We start from the raw sequence: 26060 nt of genomic DNA, 5'->3' as shown, positions 1-26060 counted from the left end.
TATGTATTGGCATAAGTCTATGCCAGTTATTTTTCTGAAACCTGTGATTCCTGATGAAGGGCTTATGCCCGAAACATCAACTCTCCTGCTTCTCGGATGCTGCCTGACTTGCTATGCTTTTCCAGCATTACACTTTTCGACTCTGATGTCCAGCTTCTTTGGTCATCACTTTCTCCTTTGATCAACAAAAATTATTCTTGGTTAAATCTTCTCAAAGTGCAATAGGAATCAATTCATGAAATTCATATATCTCACATTTACCTTTACTATGTGAAGGCTGAGACATTATTAAATTATTGTTAGTAATTGAAACCGTGCTGACAAACCTGTGTAGCATCAGTGCCTCAGCTTTAGTGTTTTTCTAGATATCACGCAGCTGCAGTATTTTGTTTTGCACTCAGCTATATGTTGTTTTCACTTGTTTCTTTGTGAAAGATTACAAAATTATTTTGGTTGAATGAACTTATGATTTCTTTCACCAATGTTGGGAGAAACAAAATGTCAGTACTTCAAGTGCTGATATGTAAAATAAACTGATAATCAGTAGAAAGGGTTTAAGATGGATATGGAACAAATGCTGGCAAATGGGACTAGATTAATTTTGGATATCTGGTCAGCTTGGGCAAGTTGGACTGAAGGGTCTGATTTTGTGTTGTACAACTGTGACTTCATTCTCTCAATTATTCAAGAAGTTAAATACTTCGAGGAGGAAAAGGAGAATTTATGCAGATAATACATTTGAAATGATGATTGAGGTATATCAAACTCACATTGTTTCATGATCTTTTCCTCTGGTTTCTTCAATGAACAAACTTGTTTTATTATCTGAATAACTATGGATCATGTGATTTGTTTCGCACAAAATATTTCATTAGGATCTGGTGAACTATTCAGAAGCGTTCATGTTTAAAATTTAGGCAGCGTGATTGTTCAGCAAGAAAAGGTTGGTGTTTTACTCCAACTGAATCATTGCTCTATAAAAGGTAACAAGCTTTTTATCTGTTCTGGGCACTGAATATATGGAAGTCAATTCTGAAGGAAAAATTCCTCGTCGGTAATGTTCCCACATATGTGGAGTAATTGCTTCTGGTCACTCTTCAGGCTATAGAGGCTTGGAAAGAAATGAGTTGGCCAAAGTTAGCAACATCATTTGGATGGACTATGCTCATTGGGGAAACTTGCAAGATCTGGAGAAGGAAAACGTGTTTCAGAGTGTATGCAATAAACCTGAACATTGTTATTTTTTTCAGAGTTTGGGACCCGACTGGAGCAGCAATGAAGCTCGTATTGTTTGTTAAATTTCCGAGCTTGCCAAATTATTGTTGGTAAATGCAGGTGACTTTATCAAAGCACATTTCACACTCCCCAGCCAGGAATTTGATCTCAATTCTGTCAGTCCATCCATTCCTATGGATAACAGGTATTTTAGATGTGAGCATTCCATTTAACTATTTGAATTGAATACTTCAGTGGTTATGTCCTCTTGGATTTTTAATTTCAAATTACTCAATGTGATTTTCTGTCCCCCCTGAATTTGCCAAGCACTGGGCAGTTCTGGAATATTCCAAATATTTACAATAGATGCATTCACACTATTGAAGGCAACCTTGCAGATTTGAATACCATTCAGGTTGTCAACACCAATACATAAAGCTCCTTATGAATTGCTTACTGTACACCAACAACGCAAGCCAAGTATTAGTGAAACCACAGATTGTTTCCCATGCATTCCAGATATGCTCACTATCACCATCTGGGAGCAGTCTCCCAAAGTGCTCGCAGAATTTAGAAAGCGCACACACTGCCCTCCAAAGCTAACTCTGCTGTCACAGGCTTCACTCTTATTGTATACAATGACATTTATTGTCCAGTTCTTTAATGTGACAAATGATTTTACAAACAATTTATAAAATACTTTAAATCCTGAAAAACTGTGATGTCATCCCTTTGTAGAAGTGAATGGAAAGTGTGATGTTTGCTTGACCTTTGGCTCGAGGTATCAGACTGAACCGAACCTTTAGCAAGATGTGGGATGATTCCCACACACTGTTTAAAAAAGCAAAGATTACTCTCTGAGAGTTAAATGTTCAATGAGGTTTAATAAAAATCCTTCCAAAAATTGAGAGTTTGACTTCAGCTCCTGTAAAGAGACACGCTCTTGTCCTTCAATTTTGTGACATGTGATCATTCTTTGGTAAAGGTGGCTGTGTACAACACTGCAGGATGTTGTGCTGAAGTGCCTCATTGGGTGGATGAGCTTTATTACTGGTGTAACTTGGCTAATTTTGAGATGGAATGTTACTTTGAGTTAAATCTTGTTTTTAAACTGAGGCGTGCTTGTGTAACTCAAGTGTGGAAACTATGCTCATGTTTGCAATGAACCTTTCACTTTTGGAGATTAGTATTTTCCGATCTGTTTGTAAATAAAGTTCAATATAGAAAGCACAGTGCTGGAGAACCGCAGGTCCAGCAGCATCTCTGAGGGGAATAAAGCATTGTAAGCTCCAAGTCTCATGACCATTTGTCCGTTCATACGAAGAGTCACTGAAGTTAAAAGTAACACTATTTTTGTCTTCACCGATGCCCTCAGAACTGCTGAGTTTCTCCAGAACTTTGTTTCTGGGGTTCAGATCTCCAGCACCTGCAGTTTAATGTTTTGTTATAGATCCTATGATTTGACTTGGGGAGTCAGAGGCAGCAACTGTGATCAACTAGAATAAAACTCCCCAACCATGAAAAAAACATAGTTCTTTATACTTTGCAAAACACAACTGTAAATAAGAAATGCAATTAAGCTAAGTGCGAGATGGTATACCACCGGCCTTGTCTCAAACTTGCTACTCATCTTTGAGGACTAATCTGTCAGAATTGTGTTTGCTCCCTTCCTTTGAGATCACAGACCACAAATGTCCCAGTTCCAATTCCTGGCCCGGGCCCAGTTACCACATTGCAGTGGGGTGGGGAGCTTTGTGTCAGCCTGAAGTTTTTGTTAATAACAACATTGCAGGTTGAAGTTGATGGTTTTGACGAATATTGCGTCATCAAACTTGGAGGAAATCCTTCCGAATGTATTGATTAACTGGACTGAGCCTGTTTACATGCAGCCCTGTTAGTAGTGCTGTAATATTCTCAGTTAATAATCACACAACATCAGGTTATAGTCCAAAACGTTTAATTTCAAAGCACACTAGCTTTCAGAGCGCCGCTCCTTCATCAGGTGATTGTGGAGGGCACAATTCTAAGGCACAGAATTTATAGCAAACATTTAGTGTGATGTAACTGAAATTATCCCATTGAAAAATACCTTGTTTGTCTGTTGAGTCTTTCATCTGTTTGAATACCATGATAGTTTCACTTCTTTCATGTGTAAATCACAAAACCTTTTTTTGAAAAGTTGTATTCCTGTCAGTGGCCCATCAAATCACTCATTGTATTAGTCACTGCACAGTCTCAACAAAGGAATGAAACTAGATGGACCACATTACACCTACCAATGCACTGGAAAATACAACACAATCAGCCCTCTTGACCCTGCAACTTCTGTCTCACTGTGTGCCAACAACAGCAGCAGAACTGTACTCCAGCCCAATCTGAAATCTCATGGCTTGGTATATCCCCCATTCAACTATTAATATCAAGCCAGGGGAATCAACCCTGGTTCAATGGAGAGTTACGCAGGGCATGCCAGGAGCAATACCAGGCATACCTAAAAATGTGGTGCCAACCTGGTGAAGCTACCCAACCTACGTGCCAAACAGCGCAAGCAACACCAAAAAGAACTATGTGATCCAACAACCAATGGATCAGATCTGAGCTCTGCACTTCTGCCATACCTAGTCAGGAATGGTGATGGGCAATTAAACAACTCACTGCAGGAAGCATCACAGATATCCCCACCCTTACTGATGGAGGGGTCTCACACATCCATGCAACAGACAAGATAACAGCATTTGCAGCAATCTTCAGCCAGCAGTGCCAAGTGGATGAGGCTTCTACATTGATCCCTGACATCACAGACGTGAATCAACTTGGTTGAAAACTTATTTCAAATCAGATCAAGAAATGGAGAAGTAGTGTAAAGGCTGTCAGCCATACTAACATTGTGGCAATAATACTGATGGCTGTGCTCCAGAACTTGCTGCCCACCAAGACAAGTCCAGCACTGGCACCTACTGACATTGTGGAACATTTCCCAGGGATGTTCAACACAAAAACGCAGGACAGAGCCAACTCAGCCAATTTCCCTCCATCAGTCGACACTCGCTCAGCAGTGAAGTGATGGAAGGTGTCATCAACAGTGCTGTCACGCAGCTGCTCAACAGTAACCTTCTGTGACACCCAGTTTGGGTTCTGCCAGGGCCACTCAGCTCCTGATCTTATTGCAGACTTGATTCACAAACTGACAAACAGCTGAATTCCAGAGGTGAGGTGAGGGTGATGGCCCAGTCCCACTCCAAGACCACTATTTCGACTTCAGTGATATCACCTGACCTCACCACAGTCTCAGCTCATTTACTGAAACTCTCATTCATTCATTTTGTTAACTCTAGATTTCATTATCTAAACCCACTCCTGGCCAGCATCCCACAATCACCCTCCCTATAATCTCCAGAATATTTAAAACTCTACCACCCAAGTGTTCACTTGTACCAGAACTTGCTGATCCGTCAAAAGGCTCCCATTTATAAGCAACAACAATTTACTTTCACACCCTTGACTTAATTCCTGGCTGTAATCATTCCTATATTCCTGCAACACACACCCTTTCATATCTCAATAACTCATTTTAGTTTAGACTCCCAATGATGTGTTTATTTTTGAGTTCAGCTGTGTGACTGTTTCTATAGATTCCAAGGCAACTTGGTCTGGAATTCCCACCCTCTAAGATCTGCTTTCTTCCTTTAAGGCATTCCTGAAAAATTGCTTATTTGGCAATGGTTTTGGTCACTGGACATAATATTCTCCAGCTTTGGCCTTATGTCAAAAGTTCTCAATATTTTTGTGAAATTAAAAATATGTTGATTTGTACAGATATCTTCTACTTTTCACTATCGCTGAGTGAATAATCTGTAATGTCTCTTACCCAACCACATTGTGGGAGCGCCTTCACCATTCAAACTGTAGCTGTACAAGGAAGTCAAACATCACCCTCTCCACAGGCAACAGGGCTTTGGCAATGATCACTGGTATCTGCGGAAGGAGAAATACACATCATGTTCCTGGGAGTGCAATATGAATTATAAGGAGTGAAAACGGTGCAGAATTTGACTCTCAGAAATGGAAGAAAAATCCACTCAGTATTGGCAAAAATTCTTGACTGTCAAAGATATTGTGGAAAAAATAACCTGATAATGGAGCAGCATACGGTCAGGAGTCGGTCAGCAGTGGACAATCCATTTACAAAAAGATCTGTGAACGTAGGAGTAAAATACTAAACATGGCAAAAATACACATGTCAGACTGAGGAAGCTAGATAATGAACAAGTGGACATCAAGGAGCCCAGAGGTGAATCAGAGCAGTGTTCACTTTTATGATCCCACAGTCAGAGATGTCTAGCACAAAAACAGACTCTTCAGTCCAACCCATCTATGCAAACCAGATATTCTAACCTAAACTATTCCCATTTGCCAGCACTTGACCGACATCCCTCTGAACCCTTCCTATTGAAATGCCTTTTAAATGTTTCAATTTTAGTTGCCCTTTAGGCTCCTTTTGAATTTTCCCCTCTCACCCTAAACCTATATCCTCTAGTTCTGGGCTCCACCACCCCAGGGTAAACACCTTGTCTATTTACGCTATCCATGCCCCTCACGATTTTATAAACCTCTTCAACATCACACCTCAGCCTATGACACTCCAGGGAAAATGGCCCCAGCCTATTATGCCTCTCCCTGCAACTCAAATCCTCCAACTCTGGCAACATCCTTAAAAAAATCAATTCTCAAACCTTTCATGTTTCAGTGCCTCTTTCTGATAAGAGGGAGACCAGAATTGCACACCATATTCCAAAAGTGGCCTAACCAATGTCCTGTACAGCTCCTTTATTCAATGCTCTGACCAACAAAGGGAAGAATCCCAAACAATTTCTTCACTATCCTATCTACCTGTGACTCTACTTTCAAGGAACTATGAACATGCATTCCAAGGTCTTTTTGTTCAGCAATATACTCCAAGACCTTACAATTCAGTGTGAGTCCTGCTCTGATTTGCTTTTCTAAAATGCAGCACCTCACATTTATATAAATTAAACCCTACCTGCCACTCCGCAGCCCATTGGCCCATCTGATCAATATTCCATTGTATTCTGAGACAACCTTTATCACTGTCCACAATACCTCCAATTTTGGTGTCATCTGCAAACTTACGAACCGTACCGGCTCTATTCACATCCAAATCATTTAAATGGATGAAGAAACAAATCCAGAAAAAAAACATCAATTTCTCTGGGTTTGAATGTGCTCTGTGTAAATCCTGCCTCTGACTCTCTACCAGGGAGGGCTGCACATACACAACGCTCAACTTTGCCCCCGACAAAGCTGGCGGCCGCGCTCGTGTCCAGTGAATCTTTGCCCCGAATAAAGATGGCGGCGATCACACGATGAGGTTATTTTCCAGTTTACTGCAAAAACGGGACTGTAAGTTTCAAATTTGTATATTCCGACGTGCACCAAATGTTTGTAAAACCTCTCAGCCCATACCAACTCCATTTCCCTCCCACATCCTGCTGTTTATTTCTTTCCTGACCAACAGCTCTCCATCCACACGTCCCGCACATCCGCGCCCACCGTGAGGATGATTACGTGGTATAGTCTAGACCTGTCCCTCATTTACTCTGATTGGTCGGAGGACCAAATGCCCCGCCAGGTCCTCCAGCTCTGCCACTGCCTTTCCATTGGTCTTCCGCTGACATCAACCACCAGGGGCCCATTGTTGCCTGGAACATGCGCACTGCTTCGTGGCTTTTGTTGCTGTTTATCAGCTACAAGAGTGAGACACAACGTTAAAATCACACAACCACCTGATGAAGAAGCTGCAAAGCGAGTGCTTCCAAATAAACCTGTTGGACTATAACCTGGTGTTCTGTGAATTTTAATTTTGTCCATCCTAATCCAACACCAGCACCTGAAAGTCAAGAGTGCAGGAGGAATGCAAAATATAACAACAAAACAACTAGGAACAGGAGAAGGCCGTCCTGCCCTTTGAGCTTGCTCTGCCATTCATTAAGATCATGGCTGATGGGCGCAGAACCATTTACCAACGTTCTCACCATATCCCTTAATTAATTAATTAATTAATTCTTTTAAATACCTTAGCTTTAAAAACGTTTACTGAACTAGCATCAACTACTTCCCTGGGCAATGAATTCCATAGAGATCAAGAAGTTCCTTCTCAATTCAGTCCTAAATTTGCTGCCTCTAATCTTGAGGTGATGCCTTTTTGTCCTGGCTTCATCTGCCAGTGGAAACATTCTCTCTACTTCTGTTTTATCCATTTCATTCATTATTTTATATGTTTCTCATTCTTCTGATTTCCAATGAATATAATCCCAATCCAATCAGTCTCTGTTAAGCCAACCCCTCAACTCCAGAATCAACCTCGTTAACCTCCTCTGCACCCCCTCTAGTGCCGGTACATCCTTGAGCAAGTGAGGAGACAGAAACTGCATGCAGTACTCCAGGTGTGGCCTCACCAGCACCTAATACAGCTGGAATATAGCCTCTGCTTTTAAACACAATCCTTCAGCAATGAAGGCCAAAATTCCATTTGCTTTCTGAATTGATTGTTTTACCTGGTGACCAACCTTCATGCAGAAGGTTACTCAGGAGCCCCTGCAACTTTTTAAAATTCAAGTAATAATCTCTTTTTTAATGTTACTCCAACCAAACAGTAGGACTTTACATTTATGAACATTCTATTCCAAATGCCAGACCATTGCCCACTCACTCAATGTGTTTATGTTCCTCTGCAAAGTTTCACAGTCCTCCGCACACTGTTTTCTGCAACTCATCTTAGTGTCATATGCAAACTTTGACACCCTACATGTGGTCGCCAACTCCAAATCATCTGTATCAATTCTAAATAATCGCAGTCCCAACACTGATCCCTGAGGCACACTATTAGTCACTGATTGCCAGCCAGAGTAGTACTCATTTATCCCCACACTTTGCTTCCTATTAGTCAACCAACCTTTTATCCATGCTAATACTCTACTCCTAACGCCATGCACCTTAATATTATGCAACAGCCTCTTGCACATCACCTTGTTGAAGGCCTTTTGGAAATCCGGGTACACGGCATCCACTGGGTCCCCGTTGTCCACCTTGCTCGAAATGTCTTCATAGAATTCCAAACGATTTGTGAAGCATGACCTGCCCTACATGAACCCATGCTCTGTCTGTCCAATAGGACAATTTCTATTAAGATTTCCTGCTATTTCTTCCTTGATAATAGACCCAAGCATCTTTCCCACTACAGAGAATAAGCTAACTGGTGTATAATTCCCCACCTTTTGTCCACCTCCTTTTTAAAAACGTGGCATCACTTTTGCTGCTTTCCAATCTGCTGGGACTGCCACAGAGTCCAGTGAATTTTGGAAAATTACTGCCAGTGCATTTGCTATTTCTCCTGGCATCTCCTTTAGTAACATGGGATGCATTCTATCAGGGTCAGAAGACTTTTCTGTCATTATCTCAAATACCTCCAACAGTCCAACACTAGCTGTTCCGTAATAATGATCGTTTCCAAATCCTCACCTATCTTTGTCTCTTTGCTAATTATTGGCAAGGTATTAGGGCCCTCCACTGTGATATCACATAATTAAATGTTCCTTCTCATTTTCCAAAGGACCAACATTTACTTTAGCCACTCTTTTCTCATTCAATATAAAATTTTGCTATCTGTCTTTATAATCTGTGCTAGTTTATTTTTCTCATGATTCGGAGATGCCGGTGTTGGACTGGGGTGTACAAAGTTAAAAATCACACAACACCAGGTTATAGTCCAACAGGTTTAATTGGAAGCGCACTAGCTTTCGGAGTGACGCTGATCAATCACCTGATGAAGGAGGCCTCCGCAGAGTTCCAGGGAGGTGGAAGAGAGGATTAGCAAAATTATTCTGGATAGGAGTGAAAGTAATAGGATGGTCATTATGGGGGACTTTAACTTCCCCAAAATTGACTGGAGATGCTATAACTCTAATACGTTGGATGAATCACCTCCAACACACTGCATCCACCTGGACACCCCGTGCTGGCCTATTACCTGCCCTCGACTGCCAACGGGACATTTCCAACTGCCAACGGGACATTAACCGCCTCAACCTGTCGACTCCCCTCCCCCACTCCAACCTCTCACCGTCACAACATGCAGCCCTCCAATCCCTCTGCTCTAATCCCAACCTCACCATTTCACCAGCAGATAAAGGGGGTGCAGTGGTAATCTGGCGCACTGACCTCTACCCCGCTGAAGCCAAACGCCAACTGAAAGACACCTCTTCCTACTGCTCCCTTGAATATGACCAAACCCCCCATCACCAAACCATCATCTCACAGACCATACAGAACCTCATCACCTCAGAAGATCTCCCACCCACAGCTTCCAACCTCACAGTCCGGGAACCCCACACTGCCCTGTTCTACCCCCTTCCCAAGATCCACAAGCCTAAGCACTCTGGCCGACCCATTGTCTCAGCATGCCCCTGCCCCACTGAACTCATCTCTACCTACCACGACACTGTCCTATCCCCCCAGTCCAGGAGCTCCCCAAATACGTTCGAGACACCACCCATGCCCTCCACCTCCTCCAAGACTTCCATTTCTCCGGCCTTCAACGCCTCATATTCACCATGGATATCCAATCCCTCTTCACCTGCATCCGCCATGACCAGGGCCTCCATGCCCTCTGTTTTCTCCTCTCCCGACGTCCCCAACAGTACCCTTCCACCGACACTCTCATTCATTTGGCCGAACTGGTCCTCACCCTTAACAATTTCTCCTTTGAATCCTCGCACATCCTCCAGACCAAAGGGGTAGTCATGGGCACAGGTATGGGCCCCAGCTATGCCTGTCTCTTTGTTGGCTATGTAAGACAGTCGATCTTCCGTAATTACTCCGGCACCACTCCCCACCTCTTCCTCCGCTACATTGATGACTGCATTGGTGCCACCTCGTGCTCCCGCGAGGAGGTTGAGCAATTCATCAACTTCACCAAAACATTCCACCCTGACCTTAAATTTACCTGGACCATCTCTGACACCACCCTCCCCTTTCTTGACCTCTCCATCTCCATTAATGACGACCGACTTGACACTGACATTTTTTACAAACCCATCGACTCCCACAGCTACCTGGATTACACCTCTTCCCACCCTATCTCTTGCAAAAATGCCATCCCGTATTCCCAATTCCTCCGCCTCCGCCGTATCTGCTCCCAGGAGGACCAGTTCCACCACAGAACACACCAGGTGGCCTCCTTCATTAGAGACCGCAATTTCTCTTCCCACGTGGTTAAAGATGCCCTCCAATGCATCTCGTCCACATCCCGCACCTCCGCACTCAGACCCCACCCCTCCAAGCGTAACAAGGACAGAACGCCCCTGGTGCTCACCTTCCACCCTACCAACCTTCGCATAAACCAAATCATCCGCCGACATTTCCGCCACCTCCAAACAGACCCCACCACCATTTCCCTCCCCACCCCTTTCTGCCTTCCGCAAATACCGTTCCCTCCATGACTACCTGGTCAGGTCCACGCCCCCCACAACCCACCCTCCCATCCTGGCACCTTCCCCTGCCACCGCAGGAATTGCAAAACCTGCACCCACACCTCCTCCCTCACCTCTATCCAAGGCACTAAAGGAGCCTTCCACATCCATCAAAATCTTACCTGCACATCCACTAATATCATTTATTGTATCCGTTGCTCCCGATGCGGTCTCCTCTACATTGGGTAGACTGAACACCTCCTAGCAGAGCGCTTTAGGGAACATCTCCGGGACACCCACACAAATCAACCACACCGCCCTGTGGCCCAACATTTCAACTCTCCCTCCCACTCTGCTGAGGACATGGAGGTCCTGGGCCTCCTTCACCGCTGCTCCCTCACCACCAGACGCCTGGAGGAAGAATGCCTCATCTTCTGCCTCGCAACACTTCAACCCCAGGGCATCAATGTGGACTTCAACAGTTTCCTCATTTCCCCTTCCCCCACCTCATCCCAGTTCCAAACTTCCAGCTCAGCACTGTCCCCGTGATTTGTCCTGACTTGTCCTACCTGCCTATCTTCTTTTCCACCTATCCACTCCATCTCCGACCTATCACCTTCATCCCCTCCCCCACTCACCCTATTGTACTCTATGCTACTTTCTCCCCACCTCCACCTTCCTCTAGCTTATCTCTCCACGCTTCAGGCTCTCTGCCTTTATTTCTGATGAAGGGCTTTTGCTCGAAACGTCGATTTTACTGCTCCTCGGATGCTGCCTGAACTGCTGTGCTCTTCCAGAACCACTAATCCAGAATCTGTACCCCACCACATCACTTTGCCCCACAATCGTGGTATCTGGCTGTGCACAAAGAGGAGTGGCTACAGTCTGCCCTGGGGCCCTGAAACACATGGTAAAGACTAAAATGACCAGAGCATTGAGAGCCCCACCACATTGTTTGCATATTCTATTGTTTTTACTCTGTTCCTGCCTTCCCTTGTTTTTTCTTAATAAAGCTGTGAAATGAACTCAGGCATCTCGATCCAAGATTCGGGATATTTTCACCACATCACAAGGCATCGACTCTAACTTCCCTTGTCCCTTAGCCTGCTGAGTCGCGCCTGAATCAACTCCTCAATTGGGAGGAAGGGGCGGAACCGGAGGACTGAGCAGCGGCCGGTCCGCCAACCAGAGTGAGTGAGGAGCGGGGCCAACGCATTCTCGGGGAGTGAACGCTTCAGGATTGGTCAGAAAGCCAACTATTTTGCAGGATTGATCATTCTCAGTACATAGTGGAGCATTAAACCTCTCCCATGAATCAATGTGAGATTTTTAAGAAATAGTTGAGATGTAAATCTGACAACGTACATTAAGGAGATTTAAACAATCCTTCGATAAAGACATGGGTGATTTTGCAATAGTGTAGGGGACGAGCTGAGAATAATTCACAGGTCGGCGTGAATAATTCACAGGTCGGTTTACACAACTCGAGTAAGAAACTTATTTTCAAACTCCCAGAACGATTGGTAATTTTCTTACCTGGCTAATATGGTTAAGTTGGACCGAATAATCTATTTGCATAGTAATCATCTCAATGACTGTAACTCGACAGAGCAATTGTTAATGACTTAGATTTCACCCATGATCCTGTGCAGATATGAATATTCTCTATAAACTCACTGATAATCTCAGACGCACGCGCAGTTTAGTTTCCATGTGGAGCATGCGCAGTGTCACATTGATCAGGGCACAGAGAGAGAGAGACATGGAGCTGCTTTCTCCGGCAGCGGCTGCGATCGGCTTCAGAGAGCAGCGCTCATAGCCGGTGTGTGGGAGCCTCGCTGGGAGAATGAAGCGGAGAGATTTCACAAGTCCTGGATACAGGTTAAAAATAACTCGATAAAGACCCTCCAGGCCCGTGTAAGGAGGCGGCGGTCCCTGATCAGGGAAGCGGCTCAGGGTCATGGCCGCCATTTGTTTGAGGGAAGAGGGAGCGCGGAGCTCAGGGCCGCCATCTTGAGAAGGTCAAGGTGCAGAAGGGCGGGGCTCTCGGGGTCTGTAGAACAATCAGAGGAAAGGGAAGACCCATTGTTACTGATTAATCCCACGGACACAGCGTCACTGGGCGGTCCCGCAGGAATATCCTCTCTCAGTCCCACTGGGATGGTTCACCCAGTCAGAACCAGCAGCTCTCCTCCTCTCTCAGCTCCCCTTCTGTCCTTCCTGCAGCATCTGTCCCCTGGAACATTGAGCTGCCTGTCCTGTCCCTCCCTCAGTTGTTGTTCCTGTAATACCTGTGATATCCCAGTCCCATTTTAGATTACTTCACTAGAGACAGGAATGCATCCGATGGGTTTTTCTTAACATCAGCAATTGTTTAATACTCATTTACAGGCTTTTAATTACATCGTTTTTGAAGCATTTACTTCACATTCAATCATTTGCAATGGTGGGATTTGAACCTGTGTCCAGAGAACACTTGCTGAGTTTCTGGATAAATTGTCACACAATAATGCCACTAGGCCATCACTTCGCCAGCTCACAGTTTGTGTATCCCAGTGCAACATGAATCAAGACCCTTTCTTCCTGCACAATTGTTTGACCCGGCACTCTGGTGATGTGACTCAGTACCTCATCATGTGGTATCTCTCACGGTGTGGGTCTAATTGCTGCCTCTGTCACCGTCTCTCACTTTTGAAGCTACTCCAGATCATGAGCCAACAGAATTCTCCACTCCAGAGAGATGAGGCTGCACAGGTCAGGAATGGAGACTGGGATTTTCCAGATCTCTGTGGGCTCAGTGCCATTCTATATGTGTAACCCTCAAAGCATTAGTCTAATTTCCCATTCTGCCTATTTCTGTGTCTTCTACAGATACTCATGGAGTTCCTGACTCAATAGACTTGCCAACTGCTGGTTGGGACGATGGCTGGTCAGCCAGAAAGACAAAGTCAGGGAGGTCGGGAGTCTTCAATAAATCCTGGTCCCAGGTAAGATCATTCCAGTGCACAGAGCAGAAAGTAATAAGGGGGATCCAAACATCAGCTAACAAGACATGACATAGAGAATGTGCTGGAGGGGGAGCACAGTACAAACACACCCCAGGCTCAATCACCACGCCTGCTGCAAGTTTTGTTGTAATGAGACAGCATCGGCAGTTCCCAGTTATCAGTCCAGGCCTGTGCTTTCTTAGGGAGCGTCAGAACAACTGAGGGGAAAGCAGGCTTCCCAAGAGAGGGTGGTAATGCTGCCTGGGATCTTTCTGTTCCCTATTCCCTCTCCAACACTGTATCTATGGCTTGTATTGAGGACCAGTGTCTTCAATCATTCTAACTCCTATAACAGTTCCTATCTCTGTCATCTCCTCCCCTCTCACCAATTATTTCACATACTTGAAACCTCCAGTCCAGATGACCATCCGTATCGCTGTAACTTGCTTCAGTCTCTACAACATGCCTTGTCTCGATAGTTTCCTCCTCCAATAACTGGAGACATCGGATCTGTTTCTGTGCAGCATGACTCTTCGGCTGAGGTTTCCTAAATGGAATGAGTCGCGTTTGCCTGTGTTTGGCTCATATCCCTTCAAACCTTCTCCTCTCCACGTACCTGCCCGAGTGTCTTTTCCATGTTGTAATTGTACTTGTTTTTACCATTTCCTCTGGCAGTCCATTCCCTCTAGGCACCATCCTCTGTGGATAATGTTGCCCCTCAGCTCCCTCTTTAAATCCTTGCTCTCTCGCCTCACGTTTATGCCTCTAGATTTGGACTGACCTACCCTTGGCAATTCACCTTACTTAGACCCTACATGGTTTCATAAACCTTTATAAGGTCACCCCGTGGCCTCCTCTGCTCAGGAGAAATATTGACGACAGTGTTACCAATATCTCCAACTCATGTACTGAATGCTCTGACCAATGAAGACAAGTGTGCCAATTGCCGCTTTCAACACCCTGTCGCCCTGTGATGCCAGTCCAAGGAACAACGTAACTGCACCCCTTGGTCTCTCTCTTTTCTACAACACTGTCCAGGGCCCAACCATTACCCATGTTAGTCCTCCCTGGTTTGTCTTAACTAAATCCAACACCTGAATTAAACTCCATCTTTCATTCCTTGGCCCAGTTGATTAACATCCCCTTCAATAACTATATTCCCTGCCCACTCATCCACTAATCTTCGTATCCACAAACATACTAACAGGGACTCCTATATTTTCACTCAGATTGTTTATGTAAATGGTGCACAACAGTGGTCCCAGCACCAATCCTTACAGTACACTGCTGGTCAGTGGCCTCCAGTCTGAACAACAACCCTCTCCCACCACCCTCTGTCTCTCACTGTCATCCCATTTTGTATCCAGTTGGCAAGATCTCCCTGATCTTTTTTATCTACCGTTAATAACCAATGTATCATGCTACACCCTGAACAAGGGTTTGCGGAAGCCAAAAACAACGTCTGTTGCTCTGTCTTTGTCTATCTTTTTGGTCACATCTTGAGCAAACTCCAGTCAAGTTTGTGAGACATGTTTTCACATGCACAAAGCCATGCTGGCCATCTGTAATCAGGCCTTATCTTTACAAATGTATGTAAGACCTACCGCTCAGAATGACCTCCAACAACTGACCCACCATGATGTCTCGCTCATCAGTCTGTAGTTCCCTGGCTTTCTCTTGCAGCCTTTCTTAATTGATGACACAACATTATAATCATAGTCAGAGAGTCATACCGCACTGTTCGGTTAACGCTAACCATACTCTAAAACGGATCTCATCCCACCTGCCTGTTCCTGGATCATGTCCCTTCAAACCTTTCCTATTCCTGTACTAATCCAAATGTCTTTTGAACATTGAAATTGTCCCCATGTTCACCCCTTCCTTGGGAAGTTCATTTCACACACAACCCACCCTCTGTGTAACAATGTGCCTCTCATGTCTTTTTTTTATATGTCTCTCCTCTGAACTTAAAAACGTAGTGCCTTGTCTTGAGACTCCCCTGTCCATTGGGAAAAGACAACTCCCATTAACTCTATCTATCACCCTCATGATTTTATAAACTTCTATAAGGTCATCTGTCAACATTCAGGTTTCAGTGAAAAATACCAACCTATTCAGCCTTTCTTTAGACTGAAGCCTTTCATACCCAGCCACATCCCAGTAAATCTCCTCCCAACCCTTTCCAGCTTAATAATATCCTTCCTATAACTGGGCGACTAGAACTGGACACAGTATTCCAGAAGAGGACTCACCAATGGCCTGTATAATCTCAATGCGACTTCCCAACTCCTATATCCAAAGGACTAAGCAATGAAAGCAAGTGAGGCAAGCACCTTTTTTTTAAACTATCCTGTCTCTCCATGTTGCAAACTTCAAAGAATTATGTAGCTGAACCCTGAGGTCCCTCTGTTCTACAATACTACCGAAGGTCTTGCCATTAATTGTATAAGTCCTGCCCGTGTTTGTTGTACCAAATGCATTATCTCACATTTGTTCAGATTGAACTCCATCTACAGTTTCTCAGCCATTCACACATTTCATCAGGATCCCTTTGTAATCTCAGAAAACCTTCTTCACTGTCCACAATGCCACCCTCCAGTCTAACAGCCGATCACACATAGCACTGTATGGTACAAATATCTATGCTAGGGGCCCTACACTTTCTTCACCAGCTTCCCACAATGTCCTGAGATACATTTGATCAGGTCCTGGGGATTTATCTACCTTTGTGTTTTAAAACCTCCAGCATCTCCTTTTCTATAATGTGTACTCATTTCAAGACATTGAGTCATAGAGATGTACAGCACGGAAACAGGCCCTTCGGACCAACTCCTGCATGGCGTTTCTAGTCACATTTGCCACAATTTTGCCAATATCCCTCTGATCCCTTGCTATTCATACACCCATCCACATGCCTTTTAAATGTATTTCTATCAGCCTCCACTATTTGCTCTGGCAGCTCATTCCATCCACTCTGCGGGAGCCAGTTGTCCTTTAGACCCCTTTGAAAAGTTTCCCTCGCCTGGGGAAATTACCTTGTCTACTGACCCTGTCGATGACCATCATGATTTTAAACTCCTTGTATCGGTTAACTCCTCAGCCTCCCATGTTCAACTGAAAACAGCCCCAGCGTTTCCCTGATGCGCAAGCCCTCCAACCCTGGCAACATCTTTGGTCATTTCTTCTGAACCCTTTCATGTTCCACGACATCCTCCCGATGACATTGAGACCAGAATTGCACACAGTATTCCAATAGTAGTCAGGCCAAACACTGTTTTGTTCCCTGAGTGCCCCAGTCTTTATCCACAGTAAGTTCCAAAGTGAAATATTGGTTTTGGATCTTGTAGTTTCACACATCGTTGGCTTCATTGATCACTAAGGATACCGGGTTTTTCCCGCGCTCTTCTTTTGCTCTTCATACACTTGTAGAGTCTCTTTGGATTCTCCTTAACTTTCTCTGCCAAATCTATCTCGTGTCCCCTTTTTACATTCCTGATTTCCATCCTAAGTGTATTTCTACAGTCCTGATGCTCCTGAAGGGATTCCCTTGAGTCAGCCAGTTATATCTGACATGTGACCCCTTTTTTCTTGACCACAGCCTCGAAACTCAGCCAGTGTTCCCTAATTCAGTCAGCATTGAGCTGCACACTAACAGCAACACGCTGCCGCTAAACACTCCTTTTATCTCAGTTTTAAAATATTCCCACATGCCAGACTTCCCTTTATCTGCAAATAGCCTCCCCAGATCTACTTTAAAAATTCCTGTCTAATACTATCTTGCTCCATTGAATAACTTTAACTTGTGGACCAGGCCGTCCTTTTCCATCGCTATTTTCAAACTAATACAATTGTGGTAACTTTCCCAAGTGCTCCCCCACTAACACTTCAGTCCCGTTCCCGACCTTCTTTCCCAAGGGGAGATCAGGTTTAGCCCCATTCTCCAGTTGGGCCACTTACATAATGACTGGGAGTTTTCGGAACACACTTAACAAATTCCTTCCATCCAAATGCTTAGCTTAGTAGCAATCCCAGTCCAGGTTTGGAACGGTTAAGATCCCCTATCATTACAACCCTATTATTCTAAGAGATATCTGAAATCTCTTGACATATTTGCTCCTTCATTTCCCATTGCCTATCGCTGTAGTACGACTGTAGAAAACTAATGGCCAATTTTTATTTCTCGGTTCCACTAATATCGCTTAACTAGGCGATCCTGCATGAATACTCCCTCTAGATATTGCTGGGATGTTTCACCCAATCAAAACCACCAGCTCTCCTCCTGTTTTGCCTCCTGTTCTATCCTTCCTGTAGCATCTGTCTCCGGAACATTGAGCTGCTGGTTCTGTTGCTCCCTCAGCTGTGTTTCTGTAATATCTATGGTATCCCAGTCCCATGTTCCCATCCATGCTCTGGGTTCATCTTCCTTATCTGTCTGGCCCTTTGCATTGAAATAACGACAGTTTAATCCACCAGTTTTCCCTAATTGTCTGCTATGTTCTTGCCTGCCTTGCCTACTTCTATTGCTTTCTTTCTGGCCTTACGACTATTTGGGGTCACACAGCCCTGCCCGACGAGTTTAAATCCTCTCGAGCAGCTCCAGCAACGTTCCCCACCAGGATGTGGGTCGCTCTGCTGCTCCCAGTTCAGGTGTATTCCCCACCCTGTCTATCTGTGCTGACACCTCCAGACATCCAGGGACGTGCCCACTAAGGTCCCTGTGTTCCTCAGTACTCCAGGAGGACCTACCATTCATGATGTATATCATTCGTTTATTAGATTTGCCACAGGGCATTACCTCACAGTGATCAGAAGTAAACTCTGTCTGCCATTACTCTGCTCAGTTTATCATCTGATCGATATCAGACTGCAGCCTGAGTCCATCCCCCTCACTGTGGGCAACACCCTCACCTTCCATGTTATCTGCAAACCTACTAATGATTCCTTCTGCTTTGATATCCAAGTTATTAATGTACGTAACAGCCAGCAATGATTCCAGCACAGATCCCTGTGGTACACCCGCTGGACAATGGCTTTCTATCACAAAAACAACCTTCCACCAATTGAGGACCCAATTTGCAAACTTGCCTTAGATCCCATGGGCTCTTCCCTTTTGGACCAGCCTTCCGTGTGGGACCTTGTCAAAGACCTTAATGAACCACATCATCTGCACTGCCCTCATCAATATCAGAGGACAGTCGTCTAGCAGATCCATACAGACAATCCCGAATGAAATTGCGGGGGTATCCGTTTTTGGCGAATACCTTGTATAGGTGTTCCTCTTCCTCTTTTTGCAATTCTGGTGTACTGCAGTGTGTTGTGGCCCTTTTGAACAGTGTCTTGATGCAACTTCTTTTGTGTGTGTTGGGGTGGTTGCTTTCGTAGTTTAGGACTTGGTCTGTGTGTGTGGCTTTCCTGTATACCTTAGTGGTGAATTCTCCGTTCGGTGTTCTCTGTACCATCACGTCTAGGAATGGGAGTTGGTTGTCCTTTTCTTCCTCTCTAGTGAATCGGATTCCTATGAGTGTGGCGTTGATGATCCGGTGTGTGTTCTCTATTTCTGTGTTTTTAATGATTACAAAGGTGTCATCCACATATCTGACCCAGAGTTTGGGTTGAATTTGCGGTAAGACTGTTTGTTCTAATCTTTGCATTACTGCTTCTGCTATGAGTCCAGAAATAGGTGAGCCTATGGGTGTGCTGTTGATTTGTTCATATATTTGGTTGTTGAATGTGAAGTGTGTTGTGAGGCACAGGTCCAGTAGTTTGAGTATGCCGTCTTTGTTGATGGGTTCACCGTCCTGTTGTCTGTTCTGTATGTCCAGCAGGTTGGCTATTGTTTCTCTGGCTAGAGTTTTGTCGAAAGAGGTGAACAGTGCCGTGACATCGAATGAGACCATAGTTACTTCCTTGGCTATGTGTGTATTTCTGATGATGTCCAAGAATTCCTGTGTTGACTGTACAGAGTGTCTGGATCCGCTGATCAGGTGTTTCAGTTTCTGCTGTAGTTCTTTCGCCAGTTTGTGTGATGGTGTCCCTGGTAGTGATACTATGGGTCTGAGTGGGATGTCTGGTTTGTGCACTTTAGGTAGTCCATAGAATCTGGGGGTGTTGTTGCTTTCAGTTTTCACTCTCTGTAGGTCAAACCTGTTTATCTGTCCATTTGTCTTTGTAGGTTTCTCAGTGTGTTGTTTATCCTATTGGTGAGCTGCGGGGTGGAGTCAAACTCCACGCAATTTCGTCAACAGATGCCTAAGGGAAAGACAACGGAACGAGGACATGCCGCAACCCAAAGGGCTTGCCACACTACCATACATCAGGAGCATTTCCGAACTGACAGCCAGACTACTGCAACCACTAGGACTTATAACGGCACACAAACCAACAGCCACTCTCAGACAACAACTCACCAGAACGAAGGACCCAATACCCAGCATGAGCAAAATGTAGTTTACAAAGTCCCATGCGAGGACTGCACAAAACACTATATAGGACAAACAGGAAGACAGCTAAAGATCCGCATCCATGAACATCAACTAGCCACGAAACGACACGACCAGCTATCCTTAATAGCCACACACGCAGATGACAAGCAACGTGAGTTCGACTGGGACAACGCTACTATATTAGGACAAGCCAAACAGAGAATAGCCAGGGAATTCCTAGAGGCATGGCACTCATCCACAGTTTCAATCAATAAGCACATCGACCTGGACCCAATATACCGACCACTGCAGCAGACAGCTGGAACTGACAATTGGAAGCGGCAGATACAAATCACTATAAATGCCGGAGGAAAGATCACAGAAGCGCTTCACAGGAGGCTCCCACGCACTGAGGATGTCACCTAGACAGGGGACGAAACGTCTGCAACACAAAATCCCAACTCTGCGAACAGAACCACAACAACGAGCACCCGAGCTACAAATCTTCTCACAAACTTTGAACCCTTTAGACTCTACAAAGCTCCGTCATGAACAAGCCACCATCTGTCTATTTCCTTTGCCATCTTCAGTGTCTGCTACTCTCACTGTATATTCCAGTAACGTTCTTTCGTTGCTGCAGGTCTGCCTAGCTCCCCAGATAACTTGTTTCATCCCCTACAGCTCCCTCAATCACTGTAACACCCTCTGCTCTGTCTAATCCTCCTCTTTCCCACTGTCCTCAGGCACAGCGGCTTTCCTGTAAGAGAGCAGTGCGGAATGGGATGTTATAAATCGCAGCAGAGGCTTGATGCCGACCATTACCAGGGAGTCGCAAGGGGAGAGAACCTGAGAGAGAGCAGCACAGAGCGGGAGAATACACATCAGCATCCAGGGTCACGGCCGACTGGGACCTGGATTTGCATAAAAAGCAGAGCAGGAGGCTCGAAATCAGCATCGAGTCACAGAGGGAGTGACCGTGTGAGGGAGCAACTTGGAGCAGGAGCTTGAGGCTGACTCACACCTGGGAGAATATAAATCAGCACTGAGGATCGCGGCCTAGTTGTACCTGGGAGTCACAGAGACGGTGACCCTGTGAGGGAGCAGACTGGAGTGAGAGCTGGACGATTACACGTCCGAGGAGACACATCACTGTGTGTGCACGTGTCCCTCCCTTGTTCTGTGTTTGTGTGTGTGTGTCCCCTTCCCTCATTGTGTGTGTGTAAATCTCCTCACTGTCTGTGTTTGTCCCTCCCTCACTGTGTGTGTGTTTGTGTGTGCGTATGTCTGCGTGTCACCCTCCCTCGCTGTGTGTGTGTGTGTGTCCCTCGCTGTGTGTGTGTGTGTCCCTCCCACGCTGTGTATGTGTGTGTGTCCCTCCCTCGATGTGTGTGTGTGTCCCTCCCTCGCTGTGTGTGTGTGTGTCCCTCCATCGCTGTGTGTGTGTGTGTGTCGCCTCGCTGTGTGTGTGTGTCCCTCCCTCGCTGTGTGTGTGTCCCTCCCTCGCTGTGTGTGTGTGTCCCTCCCTCGCTGTGTGTGTGTGTGTGTGTGTCCCTCCCTCGCTGTGTGTGTGTGTGTGTGTCCCTCCCTCGCTGTGTGTGTGTGTGTCCCTCCCTCGCTGTGTGTGTGTGTGTCCCACCCTCGCTGTGTGTGTGTGTGTGTCCCTCCTTCGCTGTGTGTGTGTGTCCCTCCCCCGCTGTGTGTGTGTGTGTGTGTCCCTCCCTCGCTGTGTGTGCGTGTCCCTCCCTCGCTGTGTGTGCATGTCCGTCCCTCGCAGTGTGTGCGTGTCCCTCCCTCGCTGTGTGTGCGTGTCACTCCCTCGCTGTGTGTGTGTGTGTGTCCCTCCCTCGCTGTATGTGCGTGTCCCTCCCTCGCTGTGTGTGCGTGTCCCTCCCTCACTGTGTGTGTGTGTGTGTGTGTGTGTCCCTCCCTCGCTGTGTGTGTGTGTCCCTCCCTCGCTGTGTGTGTGTGTGTCCCTCCCTCGCAGGTGTGTGTGTGTGTCCTTCCCTCGCTGTGTGTGTGTGTCCTTCCCTCGCTGTGTATGTGTGTCCCTCCCTCGCTGTGAGTGTGTGTCCCTCCCACTCTGTGTGTGTGTCCCTCCCACGCTGTGTGTGTGTGTCCCTCCCTCGCTGCGTGTGTGTGTCCCTCCCACGCTGTGTGTGTGTGTGTGTGTGTGTCCCTCCCTCGCTGTGTGTGTGTGTCCCTCCCTCGCTGTGTGTGTGTGTGTCCCTCCCTCGCTGTGTGTGTGTGTGTCCCTCCCTCGCTGTGTGTGTGTGTCCCTCCCACGCTGTGTGTGTGTGTGTTCCTCCCTCGCTGTGTGTGTGTCCCTTCTTCGCTGTGTGTGTGTCCCTCCCTCCCTGTGTGTGTTTGTGTGTGTCCCTCCTCGCTGTGTGTGTGTCCCTCCCTCACTGTGTGTGTGTGTGTGTCCCTCCCTCGCTGTGTGTGTGTGTGTGTGTCCCTCCCTCACTGTGTGTGTGTGTGTCCATCCCTCGCTGTGTGTGTGTGTCCCTCCCTCGCTGTGTGTGTGTGTTTCCCTCCCACGCTGTGTATGTGTGTGTGTCCCTCCCTCGCTGTGTGTGTGTGTGTGTCCCTCCCTCGCTGTGTGTGTGTGTCCCTCCCTCGCTGTGTGTGTGTGTCCCTCCCACGCTGTGTGTGTGTCCCTCCCTCGCTGTGTGTGTGTGTGTGTGCGTGTGTGTCCCTCCCTCGCTGTGTGTGTGTGTGTGTGTGTCTCACTCGCTGTGTGTGTGTGTGGGTCCCTCCCACGCTGTGTGTGTGTGTGTCCCTCCCTCGCTGTGTGTGTGTGTGTGTCCCTCCCTCGCTGTTTATGTGTGTGTGTCCCTCCCACGCTGTGTGTGTGTGTCCCTCCCACGCTGTGTGTGTGTCCCTCCCTCGCTGTGTGTGTGTCCCTCCCACGCTGTGTGTGTGTCCCTCCCTCGCTGTGTGTGTGTGTCCCTCCCTCGCTGTGTGTGTGTGTCCCTCCCTCGCTGTGTGTGTGTCACTCCCTCGCTGTGTGTGCGTGTGTCCCTCCCTCGCTGTGTGTGTGTGTGTGTCCCTCCCTCGCTGTGTGTGTGTCCCTGCCTCGCTGTGTGTGTGTGTGTCCCTCCCTCGCTGTGTGTGTGTGTGTCCCTCCCTCGCTGTGTGTGTGTGTGTCCCTGCCACGCTGTGTGTCTGTGTGTGTGTCCCTCGCTGTGTGTGTGTGTCCCTCCCTCTCTCTGTGTGTGTGTGTCCCTCCCTCGCTGTGTGTGTGTGTGTCCCTCCCTCGCTGTGTGTGTGTCCCTCCCACGCTGTGTGTGTGTCCCTCCCTCGCAGTGTGTGTGTGTCCCTCCCTCGCTGTGTGTGTGTGTCCCTCCCTCGCTATGTGTGTGTGTGTCCCTCCCACGCTGTGTGTGTCCCTCCCTCGCTGTGTGTGTGTGTGTCCCTCCCGCGCTGTGTGTGTGTGTGTCCCTCCCTCGCTGTGTGTGTGTGTCACTCCCTCGCTGTGTGTGTGTGTATCCCTCCCTCGCTGTGTGTGTGTGTGTTCCTCCCTCGCTGTGTGTGTGCGTGTCCCTCCCTCGCTGTGTGTGTGTGTGTCCCTCCCTCGCTGTGTGTGTGTGTGTGTCCCTCCCTCGCTGTGTGTGTGTGTGTGTCCCTCCCTCGCTGTGTGTGTGCGTGTCCCTCCCTCGCTGTGTGTGTGTGTCCCTCCCTCGCTGTGTGTGTGTGTCCCTCCCTCGCTGTGTGCGTGTGTCCCTCCCTCGCTGTGTGTGTGTGTCCCTCCCACGCTGTGTGTGTGTCCCTCCCACGCTGTGTGTGTGTGTGTCCCTCCCACGCTGCGTGTGTCTCCCTCTTTCGCTGTGTGTGTGTGTCCCTCCCTCGCTGTGTGTGTGTGTGTGTCCCTTCCTCGCTGTGTGTGTGTGTCCCTCCCACGCTGTGTGTGTGTCCCTCCCTCTCTGTGTGTTTGTGTCCCTCCCACGCTGTGTGTGTGTCCCTCCCTCGCTGTGTGTGTGTGTCCCTCCCTCGCTGTGTGTGTGTGTGTGTCCCTCCCTCACTGTGTGTGTGTGTCCCTCCCTCGCTGTGTGTGTGTGTGTGTCGCTCCCTCACTGTGTGTGTGTGTCCCTCCCTCACTGTGTGTGTGTGTGTGTCCATGCCTCGCTGTGTGTGTGTGTGTCCCTCCCTCTCTGTGTGTGTGTGTCCCTCCCTCGCTGTGTGTGTGTGTGTCCCTCCCACGCTGTGTGTGTGTATGTGTGTCCCTCCCTCGCTGTGTGTGTGTGTGTCCCTCCCTCGCTGTGTGTGCGTGTCCCTCCCTCGCTGTGTGAATGTGTCCCTCCCACGCTCTGTGTGTGTCCCTCCCTCGCTGTGTGTGTGTGTGCGTGTGTGTCCCTCCCTCGCAGTGTGTGTGTGTGTGTGTCTCTCCATCGCTGTGTGTGTGTGTGTCCCTCCCACGCTGTGTGTGTGTGTGTGTGTGTCCTTCCCTCGCTGTGTATGTGTGTGTGTCCCTCCCTCGCTGTGTGTGTGTGTGTCCCTCCCACGCTGTGTGTGTGTGTGACCCTCCCCGATGTGTGTGTGTGTGTCCCTCCCCCGATGTGTGTGTGTGTCCCTCCCTCGCTGTGTGTGTGTCCCTCCCTCGCTGTGTGTGTGTCTCTCCCTCGCTGTGTGTGTGTGTATCCCTCCCTCGCTGTGTGTGTGTGTGTCCCTCCCTCGCTGTGTGTGTGTGTGTCCCTCCCTCGCTGTGTGTGTGTGTGTCCCTCCCTCGCTGTGTGTGTGCGTGTCCCTCCCTCGCTGTGTGTGTGTGTCCCTCCCTCGCTGTGTGTGTGTGTCCCTCCCTCGCTGTGCGTGTGTCCCTCCCTCGCTGTGTGTGTGTGTCCCTCCCACGCTGTGTGTGTGTCCCTCCCACGCTGTGTGTGTGTGTGTGTCCCTCCCACGCTGCGTGTGTCTCCCTCCCTCGCTGTGTGTGTGTGTCCCTCCCTCGCTGTGTGTGTGTGTGTGTCCCTTCCTCGCTGTGTGTGTGTGTCCCTCCCACGCTGTGTGTGTGTCCCTCTCTCTGTGTGTGTGTGTGTCCCTCCCACGCTGTGTGTGTGTCCCTCCCTCGCTGTGTGTGTGTGTCCCTCCCTCGCTGTCTGTGTGTGTGTGTCCCTCCCTCACTGTGTGTGTGTGTGTCCCTCCCTCGCTGTGTGTGTGTGTGTGTCGCTACCTCACTGTGTGTGTGTATGTCCCTCCCTCACTGTGTGTGTGTGTGTCCATGCCTCGCTGTGTGTGTGTGTCCCTCCCTCTCTCTGTGTGTGTGTCCCTCCCTCGCTGTGTGTGTGTCCCTCCCACGCTGTGTGTGTGTGTGTGTGTGTCCCTCCCTCGCTGTGTGTGTGTGTGTGTCCCTCCCTCGCTGTGTGTGCGTGTCCCTCCCTCGCTGTGTGAGTGTGTCCCTCCCACGCTGTGTGTGTGTCCCTCCCTCGCTGTGTGTGTGTGTGTGTGTGTGTGTCCCTCCCTCGCTGTGTGTGTGTGTGTGTCTCTCCCTCGCTGTGTGCGTGTGTGTGTCCCTCCCACGCTGTGTGTGTGTGTGTGTGTGTCCCTCCCTCGCTGTGTGTGTGTGTGTGTGTCCCTCCCTCGCTGTGTGTGTGTGTGTCCCTCCCACGCTGTGTGTGTGTGTGTGTGTGTGTGTCCCTCCCCCGATGTGTGTGTGTGTCCCTCCCCCGATGTGTGTGTGTGTCCCTCCCTCGCTGTGTGTGTCCCTCCCTCGCTGTGTGTGTGTCCCTCCCTCGCTGTGTGTGCGTGTGTCCATCCCTCGCTGTGTGTGTGTGTGTGTCCCTCCCTCGCTGTGTATGTGTCCCTGCCTCCCTGTGTGTGTGTGTGTCCCTCCCTCGCTGTGTGTGTGAGTGTGTCCTTCCCTCGCTGTGTGTGTGTCCCTCCCTCGCTGTGTGTGTGTCCCTCCCTCGCTGTGTGTGCGTGTGTCCATCCCTCGCTGTGTGTGTGTGTGTGTCCCT

This window comes from Chiloscyllium plagiosum, unplaced genomic scaffold (genome assembly GCF_037043375.1).
Source record: "Chiloscyllium plagiosum isolate Xiang-an unplaced genomic scaffold, Cpla_swu_hap1 HiC_scaffold_21, whole genome shotgun sequence".
Lineage (NCBI taxonomy): Eukaryota > Metazoa > Chordata > Chondrichthyes > Orectolobiformes > Hemiscylliidae > Chiloscyllium > Chiloscyllium plagiosum.
The sequence above is the reverse complement of the archived record's forward strand: the minus strand, read 5'-3'. Positions refer to the sequence as shown.